This window comes from Syngnathus scovelli, chromosome 3 (genome assembly GCF_024217435.2).
Source record: "Syngnathus scovelli strain Florida chromosome 3, RoL_Ssco_1.2, whole genome shotgun sequence".
In the NCBI taxonomy this organism is placed as follows: domain Eukaryota; kingdom Metazoa; phylum Chordata; class Actinopteri; order Syngnathiformes; family Syngnathidae; genus Syngnathus; species Syngnathus scovelli.
Genome location: NC_090849.1, coordinates 16,466,348 through 16,479,632, shown reverse-complemented (window position 1 = coordinate 16,479,632; position 13,285 = coordinate 16,466,348). Strand labels below are relative to the sequence as shown.

Sequence of the window (13,285 nt, the reverse complement as noted above, 5' to 3'; positions counted from 1 at the left end):
TTGTTGAATTTTTTTAAAGACTGTTTTTTTGGGCTTTTTTTCCCAAAAACATTTAGAAAGGAGAAGATAAAAGCTCTGAAAATAGAAAGTGACTTGCTCCTGTCAAATCTCCAGTCCTCAAGACATGAAAGTGTTCTTTCTTCCAAGCCAGTAAGACCAGTCGATTTATGAGCTACCAGAAGCTTGCTGCTGGAAAACACATCTAAATGTAAAAAAAAATCAGAAAGCAGCTACACAGTGACCATGACCCCGAGTAACTGATCAAAAAATATTGCGATACATGACAGAAGAACATGAAACGGTCTATACCACAGGTGTCAAACTCAAGGCCCGGCCGGGGGCCAGATACGGCCCGCCACATCATTTTATGTGGCCCGTGAAGACAAATTGTGCATCAAATTTGTGTGTCATTGCTAGAATTGCAAATTGTCTTCACTTTTAATAATATCTTTTTTTTTTGTTTTAAATATTTGACCAGATTTCACTCGTCTGATTTGAAAACGAGTTATTTGTCAGTTTGTTTTGTAGCTTTTACTGGATATAACATGAGGTGCTCATACATTTATTTGGCTTGACAGTCATAATGGCCCTCCGAAAGAAGCTATGACTACAATGCGGCCCGCGAAGAAAATGAGTTTGACACCCAATTCATCACGTAGATATTTCCAAGGTAACCAAGACATTGTCATTATCTGACGATTATGAAAATTAAACTAGAATATGCAAAAAATATCATTTTAGGAAATAAATACACACAATGAAACTTAACTGGTCAGAACATTAGTTACATGTTCACATCCAATACAAAACTGAAGAATTCTGACCAAGAGTAGAATGTTTTATGTATAACCGTTTTAAAAGTAGTCATTGTAGTAAGAGCTGTCACACAGTAAGAAATTGCAAGCTGCACTGACATGCTGTGATCTTGGTCACAAATCGATTTGTAGCCCTCTGAATTCGCAAAGGTTGAATTGAGGCTGCTTGACTTCTCCTGCTTGTTGAAGATGTTTCACCTTTTTATCTAGACACTTCTTCACTAGTACATTTTTAGGGGAGGAGTTTTCTCAGTGGGTGTGTCCCCAGGGCGAGGTCAACAATAGTGCATTGTTGTTGTTGCTGCTGCAGCCTTTAAGAATAAAGAAGCAGGAATCCAGTTGCCTTAAATCAACCTTGGGGGATTACTATGACCTGGATGTCTGAGAATCTGCACAGACAGCCCTCTGAATCGTAATCGAATCCAATTATGAGGCGGCTACAGATTGCCAACACTGGTTGTGAGTGACGCTGTCATGGAGGTATTTACTTATCAGTATGCACCTTCCTGTCTGTGCCTGGATTTTTTATGATGTGGAGGCTTTCATGCAAGGATTTTCCAATGAAATGACTGTTGAGATGCCTGATAGTAATGATATTCAAATGATGAGGAAAACTTTTGTTGTTTGACGTATTTGAACCAAATATGTGTATGCATGGTTAATGCTGTCACGATTACGGCGGTTTAATCCGGATGCTGAATTTGTGTCACTCCACATGAAAAATCCCCTTTTACATTTCATATCACTCTCAAACGTCAAGCTGTAATTTGTAACGCTTGTGACATCTTATTGGAAGAGCTAAAAGAAAACAACCCGCTGGAACTTATTCATCCCAACCTGAAAATTATTCTACGGCCAAAGCACTTCATATGGTGTATCGATTTTGTGGGTGACTCGCGTTTAAGCTATGGTTGAGGTCTGTGTTCTTGAGCGCCCTTGTTATCTGTGAAAGGCAGACTGGATTTTTCTGCCGCTGAGTTTACTAGATAAAAATAACGTCTAACATACAGAAACAAAAAGCAGGCAGAACGTAAAGAAGTTCCACTAATCGAGAAATGACATTTGAGAAGAAAATAAAAAAAAGCACGAGCAGAATTCCATGATGGTGTTAATGGGTCGGGAAAAGAAGTGCAACTCCCACCTACCCAAGCGTTACATTAAGGTCCGCAAAGCCACATGAGACAAGGCAAACAGCAGTGAGCGTTTTAGCCTCGGTGTAACCGTGCAGCTCCGTCGGCTGACTGAGGAGAGGGTTGACTCGAGGGTCAGCGAAGTGATGAGCGCCGAGCTCGAGCTCAGCCATCGCCGCCAGCAACCTGGGGAAGACATCTGCTCGCTCACCCAGACAGCGGAGGCGATGAGAGCTGACAATGTGGCAATGTGCTCTTGGCTGACCAGGTGTGCTTCATTTACTGCGTGTTCCAAACATCAGCACCAGCCCGAGCAGTTTAACTGACAGATGGAGAATGTTAAGGCGGCGGAGGAGCTCATGCGTGTGCTGTGCTTACAAGCAGATCCACAAAAGTAGCTGGTAAAGGGATCGACTTTAGGCGCTCATCCTGCTTGATGCTGCCAGCGTAGGAAATTATCAGAGCAATATGCTCTACCTAAAAGTAACAAGCTCTTACTTTAAGCGCAGAAGAATAGAGAAGTCTCTATTTCTGTTGCGAATCTTTGCAAATTAAATCCTAAGGGATGCAATAACTGGGCCTGGAGTCATCAACACACTGCATTTTAATTTTCATAACCGCAACGCCGATGGTAACTAGGAACTGTGCTCTCACCCTATATGGATCACTACATGTAATACTTGGAAATTCCAAATGATCACTTTTTACCATATTGTTTAAAAAAATCAACTCTATTTTAGTATTTTTCTGATTTTTGAGATGAAACTACTAGGGGGATTTGATGCCTTGCTCACCTACGCGGTACTCAAGTAGTAAACCAGTCTCTCTTCCCTATTGTGTATCCCCATATGGATTGTGAACCTGCCACCCTCCATTCCTCAAGCAACACACAAACTGAGCCACTGCCACCCATTACAATGATTTATAATGAACATTATAAAGCCTAAGCACTTATATAGTTTGAGCAGAACTGACACTTTGAAGTCTGCACACAACCCAGACACCACTCGCCAAAAACATGGAAATGTGATCAATGGGCAAAAGCAGCAGGATTAACAACAGATAAACACACCGTGCAGCTCCGTCGGCTGATTTGCAAATGTGCAAAATCCTCCACGGTAGATCACCAATTGTTTTTTTTCCAAGGTGCCTTATGCAAAGTCCCGCCACCAGTCTGTCGATCCACGTCGTCATTTCTGTTGCACGAGTCACTCGGTTAATTGTTATCACTGTACAGTGTCGCTTTTTTCCATGCTTCATATAGTTAATGTCTGACTGAGGCCACTGAGATCAAACTGGGGTGTCCAGAAGTATTTCAGTACCAGAGCCAGTACCGACAGGGATGAGTGAGCTTTGTGAAGATTGGGAGTCTGAAAAGACTGTCAAGTCCACGTGGGGAGATTGCAAACAATAGCATATTAATATTACGGTGGAGTGGTTGCCTTCATTTTTATTCTTCAGGTCTCCTTGAGCCAATTTAAGACAATGCTCGGATAGTTATTCAAGGTTTTATGAGGACACTTAACTGATTATTTCTATTTGTATTATTTCTCATGGGAAGAAATATCGCATTACAAATTGTGGTCAACAATGCGCTTAGCCACACATTTGACTTTTGTTATCTTTTGATTTGAATTACTTTGGATTTGATGAAACAGCCAGAGCAGACTTTTTCTTATTATCAGTACTGATTTGATAAGAGAAATTGTGTGCATCTCCAAGTGAGGCATGCAGGGTCCATTTTGGCCACCTTAAGTTAACAAACATAGTTCCTTAAAGGGCAAAAATGAGCGAGGACAACGATAATCTCATTTTCTACTTTGAGGGCGTGGGGGGTTACAGATACACATCTTGATTTAGCCAACTTGTCCATTTCACAGCAACCTGACAAATTTCTCCAGCTAGTGTGACAGCCCAATTAGGGCCCAGAAGACTGAAAGGAGATCTGAAGCTGCAACTGACAGACGCGGAGGTGGGTGGGTAGTGGCGGACCATTGGGTGGGGGGGCTGTTTGGCTGATTTGCGCCGTCTGATTCTTTGTCACACTGGGGCTCCTTCTGCTGTACTGTTAAGACAGGCCCTGTCAACATCTCCTGCCATCCTCTTTAGAGCAAAAAACATGTCTTTTTTTCTCACGCTGCTGTCCAAATACGGATGGATGTGTTTTTATAGATCAACGGAAGCCGCCCGGAGCAAGCGGTGGTCTCGAAGCGGAGGGAGCACCGCTTGGCTCCTCCTCGATATGGACGCTCTCGTATCCACTCTAAAATTCTCTGGAAATCAATTTCGATTTCATTGGCCTGACATTTGGTTCAGTGGATGCCCAGAGATCAGAATTTGCATCCCATGTGCATCAAAAAATGTATCCTTTAATGTATCTGCTATATTTACTTGCTTAGCAGCAGCACTATTTCTCACCGAATTAATCTAAGAACTGAATGTGCACCTCATTCGAAACAGGTTAGGTATCTAAACCCAAATACTTATCTGTTCCAAATCTGTGCACTTTTTCTTCAATCACATAAGAAGAGAAAAGCGACAGTGGTGATATCACATCATCACCTCATAAGGAGCAAGTAATAAGCTCTACTGTTAGCCATGTGCTGCTCACAGCCCCCAAGGGGCATATTTACGTGATGTCAAGGGAGCGCTAGCAAATGTGATGTATTATATATGCGTCTTAATTCTCCCGCTTTCTTTTTTTTCAGCATGTCAACTTTGTAACAGCGGGGAGCTGTAATTTCTTGTGTTACACGTTTGGCCAATATTTTTGAAAGAAAGCCCATTAGTCAAAGACAAATGAGTCTTGAACTAACTGGCAAGATTTGATGGCCCCGGTTCCTAACAGGGGAGTCACTTAACCAAATCTTTATTGGAGGAATTTGCCGTTGCCAGGATGGAGCAGCAGGTAGACAGAAGAGAGCCCAGCTGTTTCACACCAACAAAGGCCTTTTTTGTGAGGCAGGGATCCTATTGAAGAAAGGACAAGGGGGTGTGCTTCTCGAGGTGAGCAATTACAGTGTGATGTGCTAATCTGAGCAACTGGCATCGTCTCAAGGTCATCTGCTCAACACGGCGGCTGTGTCACTTTACATGCACTGGTTGCCCACTTTTCTTTGGCACCTTTTTCCATTTGCTCAATTACTATCACACCTCCTCCTGTCACCTTCTTCTTGCACAAATAAACAGATTCGGCTCTACTGGACCACCGCCTACTTGAATGAGAATGAAAATATGCCAGCGTTGATGACACATCTGAGACTTTAAGTGCCCTTTTGTTGAACTTGGAATAGCCATTTGAGTGTTTTTTCCCCCATTTAGATTTTTTTACACACAAAAGTAATAAAATAGCAACACCAGTAAAAACTTACAATCATTCTCTTTACAAATATGACAATGCTGTTTTAAATGTAGTCTATATTCATTTAGTGATTTGGTTTAAGCAGATCAAGCATCACATTAGGGTATCTACTGATATCGTCTGTTTGCATCTTTGTTATTGCATCATATCACAGTTGTTTGTCTGCGAGATTGGTCAACATTTCTAGACGGCGATTCATTTACCAATGTGCTTATTGCGGCTGTAGATTGCAACGGTGTGCGACCACTCGCTAACATACGACTCGGAGGTGCCCTTATAGTATTTTGCTTCTCTCATTAAGCCACATACGGTAACTAAAATAAGAAGATGAGAAAAACAGTTGTAAGTATGATGCAATGTATGCTAGTTCGACACCTCCACAGTCAGGCGCGTTGTTAAAATGACTCATTCCAAGAAAGTAACTGTGAATAAAATGCGGAAGACAAGGTCAATGAATTCACTTTTTTGGCATCTGATAGACAAAAGGCTATTATGTTGCACCCTTGGTGCAATATTTGTTTCCCTGCATGTCTTGAAAAGGCTGTGTGCCAGACGATGAGCAGGATGTTGCTTCAGTCCCACGCACGCACACACACGCACACAAACACACACACACACAGAGTCTTTCACATTATCCTCTCTTCATATCAGACCTGACAGAATAAGACAACATCTGTACCCTCAGCAGGATGCAATTCTATGCCTGAAAGCTTCACCTGCAGTATCAATTTAGCCATTCAGTCATTATTGGTAACAAAATGTGAAATCTAACTACATACAAAATAAAACCCGGACAGTTGAATGAAAATGATCTCTTTTTTTTTTTTTTTTCTTCATCTAATAAAATAGTGTTCAGGTAGTTTCAAGCCCTAACCCTAATAAACTTTACATGAGACATCTTGTAAACAAATACAAATGTATTGCTGGGAAATAGTATTAATGAGTAACGATTTAAAGTCAATTATACTTCATAATTGTAGGGGAAGGCCAGAGGCAAAATCTATACTTCTATTTAAATAAAAAAAACACCATTGGTTATTGGGACGGAAGTGTGACCGAGGGCTTGTTTACACGAGAACAATGCAGTAAAAACAAGAGTTTAGATTTTTTTTTTTTTTCCCGTAAAGGCAACAACATTTCTAAAACAATCCCCATTCACAAGGACACCACAAAAACAGCCGGAGACTGTAATTTGAATACTGTGCCCATATCGCATGCACACACACCAACTCCTTGTCCTCTCGCTCTCATCCAGTGTATTTTTAATACTCTCCTTGGCATATATTTCATCTGAGTAAAAGGAGTAACAAGTGGGTAAATTATCTTTTTTTGCAAAGCCATCTTCTGCAAACAGCCCCAATCAAAGATTTCATTCTTTGTTTTCACCATATTGTTTTTACAATGGAATGTGGGAATATTTCTGAATGTTTTCAGCTCCTCTTTTACTAGCAGTGTCGTATTGAGCAAAATAGTGCGGTCTGAAGATGTTGTAATGGACGCCAAAGTGGCTGAAGCTCAATTTCCCATATACCGACACCAAGCACTGATAGCAATAGTAATTTTGATTCATAAAATTTCCCAACAATGTCAAATAGTTTTTCAAAAATACCTTTACAATCCAGTATAGCTATTTTCCTTCGAATTGAAATCAATGCCAATCTAATTTCAAGTTTCTGATCTAAAAAATACCCACAATAGAGTACGGATAATGTCAAATAAGGCTATTAATGGAACCAGTACCAATACCTGTTATCGGTTCTCGATCAAGTGTTCAACAAAGATTAATTTGACGTGCTTGACATATACATGCCAGGAATTATTATCTTGCCACAAAACACTTGGCATTTTCCTACCACCTGTGAAGGCAGTGATTATCTGGGGGTGTTTTCTGTTAAAAAAAAACTGAAGAAAGAAAAAAAAGACAGAAGAAGAAGAAAAGGTCTAGTGTTGTGAATAATCCTTCCATAAGCTGAAAATCTGTCTGAGATGTGCATGCAGCAAGGTTGACCCTCTCCTTGGATCTGTGAAGCGATAACTGTGTTTGAAAGATTATCCTCTTTTCAGAGAGAGCCGGTGCTTTTTTGAGGAAAACAAGCTACAGTGAAATGCTTAATTCAGCTGACTAATGTGATATTTTGCTTTTTTGCACGTCTGACATTATCAAGCGTCTGAGAGGTTCCATGCGTCACCGACTGTTAAAGCAGAGTATTTAATGCCAGGCTATTTCTGTACTGGCTCTAATGAGGATCTTGACATCCTTTTTCCTGATGCTGATATACAGGATCAGGAGCGAGCGCACTATCCGACAGACACGCAACTCGAATGACACCTTTGTCATGTCACTTTAATGGCAAGCACTAGAAAGCATAGTCTAATTCTTGTCAGCTCCTCCGGCCATCTTCAAAGCCCCGCGGCCATTGGATATGATCCACAGCACGTCCCCAAGAGGTCGCCGAGAGGATGAAAAGATAAGCTCTGGAGGAATTCAAAGCCTTCACACTCTGCTGCCAGCCACCCCGTCACTACGCGAGACTTCAGGTCTGTGAGGAGAGTGTCTCGGCTTCTCCTCTGCAGCAGAAGCCAAGCTCGAACCCCCCTTGAATTCGACACCAAATGTGCCGTATAATTGTTGAGGCCGAAGCTCTTTTTTCGTCGTGATAGCAAAGAGGGGAGCTCCTGGTGGCGCAAAATGCTGTGACTTTGACCATGATTATTCACAGCAGCAGTGGGAACAGCACGCTCTCATTCTTCAGCGCACAAATATGAATTGCTTGGAGTTGGCATATTTCTCTGACGCTTGTTCACCTCTGCCTCAGGGAGGACGGAGCCAGCAGGGTGACACAGACCCTGCCAGCAGTGCAATTCATGTGATTCTTTCTTTTTTTTTTTTCTTTTTCTTTCAAATGAGTGTCCGCACATTTGTGCACCTTAATAAGGCTATAATGGGATTCAAAGTTCCATTAGCGGGGTGTTACAGCACTGAGCAACAAGGAGGGGAGCTATAATTTCTGTGAAACAGTGACACTCCCGCTATTGATCAATTCGGCTCGGCCTGGACGTTGAAGTGATGAACTGAGCGCTGTGTCGCCACCGGTATAACTAGGGCTCTGTCGTGCTCTATGCTTCTTATTTACTGGCATCCCCAATGCTGAAAGAGCAGCAGCATGACCAATTAGTTGCCATTCATCAGCCCATTTCTTCGCTCCTGCAATCTTTCTTAAAGTCCCCCGTAAACCTCTTTCTTTGCGTTTTGCACAAAGCGCTGAGTACAGAGTTCGATATGGTGATCTACAGTATAGCGAGGCCATTTGAAACAATGAACAAACGGGTGGGAGGGGAGGGGAGGGGGGGGGGGGGGCTACTGCTGAGTGTGCAGACATTCACTCATTAAAATCATTAACATGATTGTGTGTGGTGTTGCCGTACGCCAAGGTGATTTTGAAGTCATGTCAATATGTCACTGTCAACATTGTAAAGTACACAAATATTCAGATGATGGTCAATAAAGAACAAAATATACATTCTGGAAAAGTTGGCATCAGGATGGCTTAAATAAAACGAATTAAGCCTCCACTCCCTTTGCATGTCAAGAGACATCCCATTCAAGGTTTGTATTCTTATTATTTTGGAGGAATTTTCTGTCCAAGCCCAAGCTTATTTGAAACGGACTGCTACAAAGAGGAAAGTGCGGTCTGATAATTCTGCATTTCAAATTGATGTCATGTCCTCTGCCAAAAAAGGACCATCTGGATTGTTATCAGCGCAAAGTTCAAAAGCCAGCATCTGTGATGATATGGGGGTGTGTTAGTTCTCATGGCATGGCATATCTGTGAAGGCACCATTCATGCGGAAAGATTTTGGAGCAACATATGCTGCCATCCAAGGGACGTACTGCTTATTTCAGCGAGACAATCCCAAACAACATTCGCCAAATGTTACAACAGTGTTGCTTTGTAGTAAAAGAGGGTGAGTACTAAACTGGCCTGCCAGCATTCTCCCACTGTCACCCACTGAAAATATGCGTGGCATCATGAAATGCAAAATACGACAACAAAAACCCAAGAGTGAAATACTAGAGCTCCACAGCAAGCAGGAATCATAAAACTGGGGAAAAGTTTGACCTTTAAATATATTGTCTTTATAGTGAATTGAATACATCATTGTACACCGTTTTTATTTATGTAGTACATTCCTATTTATATCATCAATATATTAAAACTTTATACTGAAGACTATATTATACTGAACGTGACCCTTTAAGGGGAAACTTAACAACATGGGGATCACAGAAACGCAGCCATGCAAGGAGAGACTCAGAGTAATGGAAAAAACCCAAACAGTGCTGCACCACCACTGCGAGGGGGAGAAGATTGTGCCTTGCTCAAGGGCACCTCAACAGGAGCCAGCAAAGTGACTGGCATCTCGCCAACACCCAGTTGCTGTTTGTCACATTTTTGTCTGCAGTGGGACACAAACAAATTCAACTACTATACTGCTACTCAGTTTTTACTGATATTAGCTGAGATTTATGACATAAACATTTTTTTTCATACCCCTGCTTGCAGTTTACTGCGGCTGAGAATTGCAATGCATCCTACTCAGAGGAATTTGATAGTTCATCATATTAACAGTGCGATAACTGGAGCGGAGCATAAGGAACACCTCCTAATATGATACAGAGTGTTATAAATTTATGGTCGCAGTCAAAATAATACATATATTATTAAATTAGTATCTTACTGATAGTGTCAATCAAAATATTTTTAACGGCTCTAGCAATGTTTCTCATTTGAATATCTCATGTTGGAGTCAATGAGCTGACCAAGTGGACACATACAGTACAAAGGAGGCTGATGTTCTACGTGATGACTAATCTTATAAACTACAAAATGAAAGGCGGAAATGTAGGTTTAGTTTAGGGTTGTGTTCTGCATCATAATTGGCACTGGTTAAAAATTAGCAGGGAGGTTCAGCTCCTTCACACTTGGGAGTAAATGATTACTGTCCACTCTCCTGTGTGCATCTTAACCCAATATTTCCCAACCTTTATGGAGGCAAGACACCCATTTACATTTGATAAATCTTACAGCACACCACATGTCCCAATAGTGAAATAATAATGACCTTGTTTTAATTTATTTAGATATCTTCATTCTCTATGGATGAATGACAACAGGTGGATACATGGCTCTGTTGTCTTTCAGACGTCTAATAGAGGAGAATTTAATCTTTCTTAAATTTCATGCCTGTCACTGGGATAGATAGATGACAAAAATATAGGTGTCATTTATAAATAATGCACGTAGGATCAATTAAGTGAAGTTGGCTTTTTTTTTTTTTTTTTTTTTTTGTCATGTCACACCACACCAGTTGGCAATCATTGGATTAAGCTACTGGTGACATATGCGCCTTGTAAGGACGGTTCCCATAAACATCTGTCATTCAATGCACTAAAGTCAGTGGGAGATTCAACAAAAATAAAATACTCAAATAAATAAAAAGGTGTGTGGAACAAGAAGACATCATGCTTTTCTTTAACAAGTTGCGATGCACGCGCGCGTGCACGCACACAAAAAAAAAAACATCCAAAGTAAAAATATACCCTTTCTGTCTGAGTTATAATGTTCTATTTACCAGCGATGATCCGAGGCATTTGCACACTTCTGTAACATCGTTAAAAGTGCGCACCGAAGTCAGTTACATACGATTTAGATTTGAGGGGAAAAAAAAAAAAAAAGATTGGAAATTTTTACCTGAGTCGGGAACAGGCTTCAGAAGACTGGTTTGTTGTGGCAAGATGTTTTATCTCCACGTCAACTGGGGGAACTCAAGATGCCCTCTAGAAAGCAGGCAGCTCGCAACGTCTGTAGTTTCTCTCCCCAATCCCATCAGCTCCAACGCCGTCAGAGTGCTCTTCAATAATCTACAGCACCGCAGATGTGCCGCGACACGCTGCTTCCAGCACCCGGAAAGGGCGACACTAACTAATCTGGCCCCCACAGGCTCACCTGTCCGCTCCAGGCAGCCCACCCACCCTCCGCTTCCCCGACCCCTGTCATCTGTTCCGGCCGCGGCGTACTTGCGACCCGGGCTGTGGGGGATGAGCTTTTGAGCTTGAGTCGGCCGCCCGAGCTGAAGGACGGCGCTCGAACGCTGCGGAGAGGCAGCGCCGCACGGTGCGCTCCAAACGCGGACCAACAGCACTGCCTGGTGCACTTAAAGAGACACAACAGAACTGAGAGGCGCTAGTGCGCTCTTGGGCTCTTTTGGGACTGTCTTTCTGGGACATATTTGGCAACGGCGCACACTAATTTGGTGGGCACCGTCCATGTGCAAATTACTTCAATGACAACTATAGGGGTAGTGCTTTTCACCTGTGTTTGTTGCTGGAGTCTCCTAATACACGCCAGATATGACCAAAAAAAAATGCTGTTTTATAGTAGTGATTGAAAAACTTTTTCCATCAAGTACCACCTCAAAATAGTGCTTGGCTCTGTCATCATATCAGCCTAATGATCAACATTATTAAAATACAGTAGCGTAGCAGGCCCAAGTGTTCATCCAAGTGGCAAAGGTTATATGCTTAGATATTATTGAAAGCAACTTTGTAGTTTTAAAACCAAGATTTTACTTCACACACAAAGGTCATGACTCTCACTGGCATGCACAAACGCCATTCTCAAACATGGCTATTCATGTTGGAGAGAGGGAGGGAGGGACAGTTGGGACGGACGGACTGACGGAAGGATGGATGGATGAATGGGCGGACGGATGGACGGAAGGGTGGGCAGCCAGACCGACGGATGGATGGATGGATGGATGGATGGATGGATGGATGGATGGATGGATGGATGGATGGATGGATGGATGGATGGATGGATGGATGGATGGATGGATGGATGGATGGATGGATGGATGGATGGAAACTAAACAATTCAATGCAAATAGATTTAAAAATTTAGATTTAAAAAAAAAATTAGGACATTAACATTAAGCATAGTTTTTTGGGTTTTTTTTACATCGCAAATACAGAATTACTGGTGTGTAAGATGTATGGCTTTTAAATGTTTAGCCAAACAGCCTGGCAGTTCCACTTTACAACGAAAAAAATAATGCAAGTTAGGTTAATTGAAGTCTGTGAAATAGTGCGGCTCATCTCACCAGTAATGACCCTAACCGTCACTGTTGTAAACACATTCACAGTGATATGAAGTTAGCCTTTTCTTTACACCTATCTTGGAAAATAAACACACACGCTTAAAGTGACAAAAAAGTTCAAGTCTATTTATCACACTAGTAGTCTGCTGGTGTAGATGTGCACTTTTTTATTTTCAGCACACACCACATTTGAAGGTTCGCAGTGGCTTATCTGTTACAAAATATGTTGTACACTTTCATGTTCAAGGTTACAGAGCAGCACAGGATTTGGTAAAATATCCAAAAATGCAGACAGATCCGTCTGGATAGAATGACTGGGTTTTGGTATCAAAGGTAACATGGGATCAAGACCAGTAAATGGAGTGATTGCTGGAGAAATCAGTTTGCTTTGCAAATCGTACCAATGTGCCACTGAGCAAGGCAGAACCTGCTCCCCTTTGACATCATTCTTAAAATGTATTGCAATTATCTTACACATGCACTTATGTAAAGTTTAAGAATTTTACAGTACATTTCAAATGCACTTGACTTACATACATAATACATAAAAAAGCCCACTTTACGTTTTTTTTCTTCATTATTCTAAATATTCATTTTTTTGCAAGGTCTGCAAGATTGAAAATACAGTGAAAGTGAGCTGAAGTGAGTTTTGCACGTGTGCTTGAGAATAATCAGTTGCACTTTATAGAGCGTTTTCATGCACAACTCACCCAAAAGAGCTCACCTATTTGAAAAGGAAATTATAGAGCGATAAGAAATAGCTCTCCTGCCAACGCAGTTAATGTCTGTTGGTCTGTTGGGAACTGGTGACTGCCTCACTG

At 41.6% G+C, this 13,285-nt stretch overlaps 1 protein-coding gene across 2 annotated transcripts in view; it reads right to left on the bottom strand.

Moving 5' to 3' along the window:
• The window catches only part of wscd2 (WSC domain containing 2), a 42,511-nt gene extending 31,008 nt beyond the window's left edge, over nucleotides 1–11,503 (bottom strand). For both annotated transcript variants that reach the window (XM_049762519.2, XM_049762518.2), the window contains exon 1: nucleotides 11,060–11,503. The gene's annotated coding sequence lies outside the window, so the exon portion shown is untranslated. The remainder of the gene's footprint in view (nucleotides 1–11,059) is intronic.
• Between the last annotated feature and the right edge of the window lie 1,782 nt (nucleotides 11,504–13,285).